The 11,111-nt window shown below is 26.3% G+C and overlaps 1 long non-coding RNA gene across 1 annotated transcript; it reads right to left on the reverse strand.

The window, feature by feature from the left end:
- Nucleotides 1–3,969: 3,969 nt before the first annotated feature.
- On the reverse strand, nt 3,970–5,351 carry LOC109116904. Its single transcript, XR_002024457.1, has 3 exons — nt 5,259–5,351; nt 5,124–5,153; nt 3,970–4,285 (listed from the first exon to the last, which is right to left on the reverse strand). It is a non-coding gene; the product is annotated as an uncharacterized LOC109116904 (long non-coding RNA).
- Nucleotides 5,352–11,111: the final 5,760 nt, after the last annotated feature.

Here is an 11,111-nt window from a genome sequence, read left to right on the forward strand (position 1 = left end):
TATATATATATATATAAGTCAAGCCTAATTTATTTTCCTTAATGAAGTGAAATCGATGGTTAGGTATTGCAAATTGCTTTTTGGCTTCCTAACACAAAGTCTATTTAGGGATTTTTTAAGAGCAAATTTATAGTACCATTACATATTAATTGATTTTTGGTGCACTGTCAATTACCGTCATTTGTTTATATTACGATGCAACGGTTCTTATTTTATTTAGAGCAATTGTATATACACATATGGACCGTATATGATTACAAAATAACAAAAGGTCAACCCTCTTGAGTTTCATTTTAAGATTTTAATTTTTTTTAATCTTAAATTTGATAAATGTGAAAACGATGCATGCACCACGCCGGCACAAATACTTGAATGTATATGTATAATATAAGTGGTACTATAGAAAGATCATAGATCTCATGAATAATATATATATATGTTATGAAATCGGAAGAATATAAGCATATACGAAAATCGGATCGTTAAATAGAAATCGAAATCGATCGTTTAAAAAAAACATGATCTCTTGTTACTTTTTTCTTTTAAAAGTGTGTAACAAAAAATAATACAAATGACCTATTTATAAAAACTCAAAATTATTGTTTATTTATACGATCGGTGTAAATAATAACCGTACGTATAAACAGTAAATCACTATAAAACATTAACGCTGAGCTCATCATAAATATATTTTATTTATAATAATAACAATATATATATATATATATATATATATTTATATATATATATTTATGGTCACAAAGTAAAACAAGATTATTCGACCGGAACTGGTGAAGAAGCAAAACATGTTCAGTTTAGTTCAACTGTATGTTCGTCGCCTTCTGGTCGTCTTATTTCATTTCATAATTCCAGTGTCTAATATTGATTGGTTCACATTATTATTCCATGGCACTGTTTATAAAAATATTTACTTAATACCATTGAGATACCATTTTAAATCATATTCGTTATTAATTATTTTATTCAAACTCTTATTACTAACTTGAATTTGTTTGCTTTAGGTGAAATTTTGAATTTGATATAACCTTAGTTAATCAATTAGGAGATCTTATTTTAACTAAAGGTGTATATAAAAGGGATAATTCTAAAAAGATATCTGAATTTATTAATTTTTACAAAATAAAACCTAAACTTTGTTTTTTATCAAATAAAATCACCAACTTCATTTATCGTTGTTATTGTTAAATCTAAATATTGACATGACATATCGATATCCTTTACGGCAAATCAACATTTTCATTATACTTGACTCGTGATCATCCAAATATTCTGATATTGGTACACTACGTTAACAATGAATTTAAAAACGATAATTATTATAAATTTTAGATTTATTTATAACTTAAAAAATGAAGTTAATGTTTTATTTGGCAAAAAATAAAAGTCAGATTTTATTTTGTAAAATTGGCAAGTTCAAATAATTTTTTGAATTTTTTCTATATTAAATTAGCTCAATTAAAATTTTCCAAGGACGAATTCCATTTAAATGGACATTTTTGCAAATCAAATATATATTTTTTATTCTAAAATAATGTACAAACGATATCATTTCGAGTAGTCATAATTGGTTACAAATTATAATACGAGAGAATATTCATTTTTAACATAATTCATTCATTGATTAATAATAATAAAACATATCGACGTCCCCACGTAACATGAATTGCATTTGTCTCGTGGAGTGTCATTTTCTGAAGATTATATATATATATAAACTTTACGTATTAATATACTGTCTTGTAAAACTGAAATTAGAATGCCAACACAATAGTAGAATTTGGAGTGGAATATTTTTAATACTTTATATGAATCAACGCATTAATTAAATTAATACTTGTGTATTATGAGTGTTATTTTATAATTGAGTTGATTTTTTAAATTGATAAAATTGTAGACAGTTGATATATTTAGATAAGTTTAGGATTAAGATTAATATGGAGACACCTTGTATCAGTGTTTTTTATTTTTTAATAATCGATTTTGAAAATATGCACCATATTTGTTTTCATATATTGGGTAATGCTACAAATTTTAAACTCACAATCTTACATAGACGAGGGAAATATATTTCAACCTATAAATTACATCTCTAAATTCTACTTTTTTAGCTTTTTGTTGATGTCCTAATAGATTCTAATCTAAATTTGGTTAACCGGATCCATTAAACCCATTATTTAACCTTTTTTCATATAGATTCGATGGGTTTGAGATTCAGATATATATAATATTGTAAAATTCCTATATATATATTATAGAGACACACGATTGAAAAATAAATGAAAATAACGTATAATTTTTTAGTGCGGCCAAAACTCGGTGAGAAATAAAAAGATGAATACATTATGTAATTAATATGCTCCCCCACAAAATATTAAATTTATTTCAAAGTGATGTAACACAGCTCAAAAGCTTCTAAGACGGCGACGTTTTACTGTTCTTCGCGAGCTCCGACCTCTCAACCCTAACGTCGATTATTAATATGGACAGCGACAAGAGCCTAACTTTTCTTTTATTACAAGTCTTTTTTATTTTTATTTTATAATAAAAAAAATTGTTACATGCAATTCAAGAATTACTTAGTATTCCAAAGGGAACAAATTATATAACTTTATAACTTTATGGAAAGAAAAAAACTTAAATGACTAATGGGCAGTTTTGTTTTGTATAGAACTTCGAGATTTGTTAATAAATATATGAGGGATGGTCCCAAGGGAACAAATCATAAATCCGATATTGAAATATTTCTGTATAAAAAATTTAAAGCCCCATCCCATCTCCTATTTATAGATTTCAAATATTGCATATTTAGTTGTTCTAAAAAAATATTAATATACCGACGGTTGGCTAAACTTGAATTTCATAAATAAAATTAAGAGCAGTTACATAAATTTTAATTTTTAATAATTTTTGAGAAAATAAAGAATAGATTTGAATTGGGTGGGATGAATCAAATTAAATTTGGCCAACCCTGATTATGGGAAAAGGTTTTTAGGGTTTTCTTTTTACAATTACCGAAGAGCGCATGCATTGGGATAAAGTTGTATGGTGAAGAATCACAGCAAGAATTTACCGAAGAGCGCATGCATTGAATCTTTTATACTAACAAATCTTATCCCAATACGTACGAAATTAATTTTCCAATGATGATTTCATAATTTAAGCTTAAATAATTACATAGAATATAAAAATATCAACTTAGACATAGATGGTTCTATTATTTACATTATTTGTCACTAAAACACCCAATATTTCCTTTGGCGTGATGAAGAGAGACAAAGAGAGTTTGGTATATTTATTTTTTTGGTAAAAAGAGTTTGGTATATTTAGTACAACTAAATTGTTAATTTGGCAAATTAGTTTGGTATATGTATTATTTCGGATTTAAACACCCAACCAAAGTGTCCATAACTAAAAAATATATTACATATATTTCATTGGACTAGTTTGATGGGTTATTTACGTAGAATGTAATATTTGTTTTGGATGGTTTTATTTTTGGGGAAATCTTATATAAATACCCCCAATTTTGCAAAATACGATAAATAAATATCTAAACTTTTAATTTGATCTATTTGATGTCTTAAATATTCTTTTTTTAAAATTGATATCTCAATCGTTATATTGTTTCAAATGGATACCACAACTCATGTTTCAATTCACAATTTCGATTCTGACCATGATATACTAATTAGAGGATAATTTTCAATACAAAACGTGTATCGAGATTGTAATTTGCTCTCGATTTCGTGAGTAGTGTTGAATATCATTTTTAAATATTTTAATATTTGATATATCAATTTGAAATATTTAACATTTGAGATATCAATTAGATCAATTAAATTAAAATTTTAGATATTTATTTGATATATTTTATAAAATTGGATAGGAATTTTCTCTTTATTTTTTTTTACTCAATATATAAATCAAATTTATTTAATAAGCCGAAAGCATTCAACACAGATATAATCCATGAGATTTTTATATCATCCATTTATTTTCTTCTCATTGTAACCATGAGACTAAAACCTTTTTTTTTTTTTGGTTTTATTAAATTCTCTATTTTTTTTCCCCTTCTAACAAGTCCAAGTGCAAATGCAAACGACCCTGAAGTCCGGCCACGTGACGCATTCTCCCCTCGCGACGTTATCCCTGCTCTTATATTTATCAATGCACGTTTGGTTACATTGGTCGTCCGTACATTCGGTCAATGGTTCCCGGTTGGCGCAGACATGGTCCACCTCTCTGCGCGGACTCACGATCGCTTCTATATGCATAATAATAATCAGATCAAAGAATCGAATACTCTCCTTATATATTTAAAAAAAGAAGAGAGAAATAATAATATTATTATTATTTTAGGAATTTGGATAAGAATCGGTAGGGTTTTAAGTAGGGATCGATAATGTAATGGGGTAGGGTATGTCAAACCGAATTGAGCCAAACACACAATATATCAAAACGAGACTGCCTCGCGATTCGATCCACGAGTTTAGCTCGAGTTGAGATTAAAAAATTCGGATTCCAAAAAAAAAATGGGTCGAACGAGTTAATTCGGTACCAACCGAATTGGTGAACCCATGAACTGACTCACAAGTGAAAAAAATATATATTTTTTTAATTTTGATTTTCAATTTTTTTATTTTTTAAATGTTTTTTTATTATTTTTAAAATAATTTTTTTTATTTAGTTTTTTTATTTGGCTCGCGAATCATTTCGCGAGTTAGGACAATCTTAATCGAGTTAGAATTTTTTTGACTCGTGAAAAATAGATCGCAGTGATCTGAACTCAAAATGGGCCGGTTCGAACCGATCTAGATGGAGTTAGACACTCGTTTTACATGATTCTATCCATACAAACACTAAAGCGGATACATAATATATATTGAGTATGATTTTTCTAAAATCAAATTAACCGAAACCAAATCGAATGTGAAAGTAATTGAAAAATGAACAAAAAAATGCAAAGCCTTTCAGAAAATTAATATTTGTTGCAATGAAAATCGAATCTTTTTAAATTCATCTTTTACAAAGCTAAAAAAATATCAAAATCGAAATAATTGAACGAGAATACATAAAATATTTAGCTTTGGGTTTGTACTTACCAATTTTGCTTGCCCTGGCCTTTTCGCATTCTGCAAAGAAATTTATTTAAGTAAAAAATGATTATAAAAACCGAATAAAAATAGATTTCAATGATGTAAAAAATATTTAAAAGAGGGTTAAATAATAGTATTTACGAGTCAAAGATAGAATCAACACAAGAATGGTGGCAATATGAGCAATCTTCATCATTTGATGATGATCTACTTTATTTTCTCCCTCTTTGAAGTTAGTATTTATTTTAAATAAGGTTTCGAAATATACGTTTCCTTTTCTACTAAGTTTTTTTTCCCGCTTTTAAGGAGAATATGACGTTGATATTTATTTTGTGGACTCATTAATAATTTACCGTTATTTCCTTGGTTAATAATCTAGTCAATTAATTGCTTTAATTAAGTTTCTAATACCATTATTAGCAATAGATGAAATATTCATTGTAAGTTATAAAAGGTTTTTACTAGGAACGTAAACGGTGCTGTATGACATCAATAATGCATTTTAGGAAACACATTTATATGTCAATACTCGAATAATAATGCAGCTGCCGTGTTCTCACGATTATTGATAGCAATAATTTTATTTTAAAAAAATAAATATATCCATACCCTAACGTACATCTCATTGTTATCACTCTTAAAATATGGTATTAATTCATGTAATTTAGGAGTTTAGTTTATACATGGAGCTTTGTGTTAAAAAGAAAAAAGAAATTGAAGAGAAAAATAAGAAGAGTTGTATATATATATATATATATATATATATAAAGAGTAGGGGTGGACAATTCGATCCGGTCTCGAACCATACCGAACTGATTAATTTGGTTTCGGTTTGATTCGGTATTATATAAAAATACGGAACGGTACGAAATTTAAAATACCGAACGGTTCAGAAATGGTTCGGTTCCGTTCAAAAAATATCGAATGGTATTCAGGTTCATTTTTTAATTAAAAGATATTTAATATTAATAGTTAATTATGATATTTACTAATATTAATAGTTTGTTTGCGTAATACATTGAGATTAATGTTGAATTCTTTTAAATTTACATGTTCAGAAATTTTATTTTGTTGTCTAAAATTATTATGTTGGATTTCTTTACTTTTTATATTATATGAATTATAAATATGTCATAAATTGTACCGAATCGTTCCGAACCGTTTTTGTTTCGGTTCTTATTTGGTATTTATTTATCAGTACCGTACCGTCCCAAACTGTCATAATACCGATCCGAATAATATACGGTAGTAATTTGATAAAAATTTTATAATACCGAATAAATCATTTCCAAACCGAATGGTTAAAAATCCAAACCGAATCTCGAAACGCACACCCCATATAAAAGAGTTAGTTTTTGAAAAATAAAATGTAAATACATAAGAATTTGTGTTGTAAGAATAAATATTTTGGAGTTGGAGTCCTTTTTAAGATGTAAACTAACACTAGTGAATGTACATAAAATATATATAAAAAAAATAAAAAACATAATACATATTTTTATTTCAAGAATGCAATGATAGACACGGATCGGATATCTGATATTTTTTAGATATCTGTCGTATCCGTATCTGATCCGATCCGTACAAATATATAATTTTATTATTTATATTTGATCTGTATATTTCGGATACCGCAATTTTGAATAACTGAAAAAATTGAGGATATTTGCGGAAATCCGTATTCGACTTAAAATACGGTAACAATGAGAAATAAAATTTTCAAAAATAAAATTTAAATAAAATGAAATATCTACGTCGCGAAAATTCTAGATACATTGAGATAAAAGAAATAATAAAATCATATATATGATTTCTCTAACAACGAATCAACAACGAATCAATGAAAGCATACATCGGATTTTCTATTGTCTTACACATGATAAGTTAGAGACACTCATTCTACACAGATACTATGCTCAGAGACATTTCTACATGTATATATATCAGGGCCGTCTCATTGTTAACGGAGGCCCCGTGCAAATATTATATATCTATATCTATATCTATTTTTTTTTTATTTTTTAATCAATTTTAATATATATATATATATACATATTGAGATTTCCTAAAATTATATATTTTTTTTAATCATAAAATAGAAAACTAATTTTATAATTATTTTTTATGATAACATTGTAAAAAAAATTTAAAAAATTTATGACTCAATTTTTTAAAATTAAAAATAACATAATTTTTTTTAAAAAAAATGAGGCCCCAAAAAATTAGGGGTCTGTTCAAATGCACCACTTGCACTCCCTATAAGACGGCTCTGATATATATATGAACAACAACAAACTAAAAAATTATCTATGGAAAAGAAACTCTAATTATGAAAAAACGAAGAACGCAAAACATATAATCTCTATCTCTAATGTAAAATTACTCACCGATCAGTATATCTAGTAATATTACTTAAGAAAAACCTAATATGTTTTTTCTTTCTCAAAATGACCCCATAAATATAAAATCATTACCAAATGATCCTATATTTAGTAATATTATTCAAAATACGGATCGGATTTGTTGGATAATTCGATTTTAATATCTATATATGATCCGTATCTAACAAATATTTTAAAACCAATATTCGTATCCGATATGTGAATTCCGCATATCCGAATTTTCGGTTCGGATATGAATCGAATAATGAATCGGTTCGGCTTTTTTGGATATTATGTCCACCCCTAATAACAATATCTAATTAAAATTTTACAAATTTGTGAGATACTAGCAGTTAGGGGTGGGCATTCGGTTCGGGTATTTCGGTTATTAACCGAACCAACCAATATATATCCGAACCGAACCGAACCGAATAAAATTAAATAACCGTTTGGTTATGATTTTTTAAAATCCGAAATAACCGAACCCGAAACGAATCGAACCGATATATATGAATGTTTATTTTAAACGTATTTTATCATTGTTATTATTGTTTTTAAAATTTATGTGATATAAATATTTAAAAAACGATCTTTATTTATTTAATAGTTTTATATCAAAATATAAATTTAGATATTATTATTTTATATGTTAAAATAATTATGATAATATTTTATATTATATTATATTTGAATATTTTTAATTATAAATGAATTGATTTTTTAAATATTATAACCGAACCAAACCGAATCTTTATTTGGTTATAGTTTGGTTATAATTTTAAATAGACAAAACCGAGTCGAACCGAAACCGAAACCGAACCGGATAAAATTAATTAACCGTTTGGTTACGAGTTTTAATAACACGAAATAACCGAACCCGAAATAACCGTAACAGATTAACCCGTAACCGACCGTTCGTCCACCCCTACTGGCAGTCACAAATAGAGTGTTTTCAAGTTGGTCAAGGTGCATCTAGTTCCTGTTAAATACGAGTGTGACAAAGAAAATAATATACATATATATATATATATATATATATATATATATATATGAATTTTCCTTAATTGTCTTTTCCATTTTTTTCTTCTAGGGTTTTCACAGGACATTCACATGTTTATGCATGGCTAACATTCAAAATGTTCTACAAAAAAAAAACATTCAAAATGTTCTTGGTAGAAAATGTCACATTTTTTTTTGGGACCCTTAAATTTTGGACCGATAGAAATCATAGATAGGGTCGGACCCTAGAATATATATATATATATATGTATGTATCGAGGGTCTACGAATCTCGAATGCTTTGGTACACCTCTAATTCTATGATTATTGGGCCTTTTTTTTTAAATCTACATTTGTGTGGTTTTACATGGACATGGACGTAGTCCAATATATTTTCGATCTTCGGCCTTTTTTATTTATTTTGTTTTATATGATCGTTTACGACATTTCAAGCAATTTATACACTTAAGAAACCTATAGAAATCGTATTATGGAGTTACATTTACATACATTGCCGCTAAACGAAATATAATAGTGGTGGATTGGGTTAAACCGAATATATTAAAATCTTGTTCTTTGGAGAAATCTGATTTTGAAGTAAAAGAAAAAGGCGGATTAGATATAATACTTATATAATTTTTAATAATTTATAAATAAATCATAAATACTTAATTATTTTATCTTGTAAAATATAAAAATCCAAAATTATTTTTTAGTACTTAAACAAAAAAAAAACTAATGGAGAGGAGCCTAAAACCTAATACTAATTTTCCTTTACATTTATTTGGCCGTCCTTTCATGGTTTTTTTCATATTTGATCTCAAACTTAAGTTACTAGCTAAATATATTTAGAGGGGACGATCCAATCATCTATCACAAATAATATAAACACACACGACATAGACGAATTAATCGAATAATATAATATAAATTCGATACTGGCCAGAGAAATTATATATATTCGTGTTTGAGAGTCCAAATTTATATTCCTTTAAAATTGTTGAAAGGACTAGACGATGATGATAATAATAATATAATAATAATAATAATAATAATAATAATATAGAATGGAGAGTGAAGGGGGTTTAGTGTCACGTGGGGGGAAGAAAGTTGGTGGGCTTTGTTGGATTCATATGATTCACATTTCTATCTGCATTTCAATCACCTCCTCCTACGTGGCCCTATCAGGCCCAAACAATAATAATAACAATGATTAAACAGAAATCTCATAAATAAATAAAAATAACATTATTAAATATTTTATAATTAATTAATACAATTTTAAGTTGTCATCTTGTCATCCCTTTGTTTATATGGAAGTATAACACTAATAATTGAGACAAACGTCGTGTAATTGATAGTCAACCAAATGTTGCGTTGTTTTAAATAACTCTTTGTTATTTTATTTTTTTGCAATTTAAGCAATCGTTGTTTGTGATTACATATATAAGTTTGTAACAAAATATAAGAGGTTTAGTGTTTTTACCAAATTAAGTATTTAGGTTCTTAATTCAAAACTCGGTTGACATTGGAACATTAGAGTGAGTCTCACGTGATTATTATTTTTTAGCGTTAAAGATATAAAATTACTTGAACCGCACAATTTTAGTGCCATTACATTATATATTATATGAAAATTCCCAAAAAAATCATTCAATTTAGAAATAGCTATGAGATTTATCACCAACCTTATATTAATCATGAAATTGAATTTTTTTCTGAAAATTCATTAAGAATTTGAATTTTTAACAAAATACTCGTCGGTACCGAATTAATTTTGACATGGAGATAGAAAACGTTTACGTGACATGTACTAAATGGATATGTAGGATACACATCAGATTAATAGTAAAACAATTGTAAAAAATTATAAAAATTATAAAAAATTGTAAAAATTGTAAAAACAATTATGAAAACTGTAAAAACCTATTTAAAAACCGATTTAAAAATCTCTACTTCATCCCGATTTTTACAATGTTTTTAAAATATCAGTTTTTTTAAATTGTCATTCCTTTCATATATATCACTTCCACCAAATATATTTAGATTTTTACAATTTTTAGAATTTTTTACAATTTTTAGAATTTTTTACAATTTTTACAATTTTTTAACAATTTTTACAATTTTTATGAAATATATATAAATATAAAGTAGGTTTATTAAAATTTTATATTTAGGTTTTTATAATTTTTTACAATTGTTTTACAATTTGTTTCAATTTTTTTATAATTTTTATAATGTTTACATTTTTTACTATTAATCTGATGTGTATTCTATGTGTCTGTTTAGTACATGCCATGTTAAGTATTTTCTGTTTACGTGTCAAAATTAATCGGATGCCGATGAAAATTTTGTTAAGAAAATAAAATTCTTAATGATTTTTTTAGAAAAAAATTTAATTCAATATGAATAGAAATATTTTAAAATTTTATGATGAATCTGCTAGTTATGTGTGAATGATTTTTTTGAGAATTTTTCTATAATCTAATGAATAACATATAAAATATTCTATGTCTGTACTTTAACCTTGGAAACTTGATTACGGATAATTCCAAAGTCAGAAAAATAAATATACAACTGCCACTTTCAAACTATCAATAACTATCATATTTTT

This window comes from Tarenaya hassleriana, unplaced genomic scaffold, assembly GCF_000463585.1.
Source record: "Tarenaya hassleriana unplaced genomic scaffold, ASM46358v1 Cleome3, whole genome shotgun sequence".
NCBI lineage: Eukaryota > Viridiplantae > Streptophyta > Magnoliopsida > Brassicales > Cleomaceae > Tarenaya > Tarenaya hassleriana.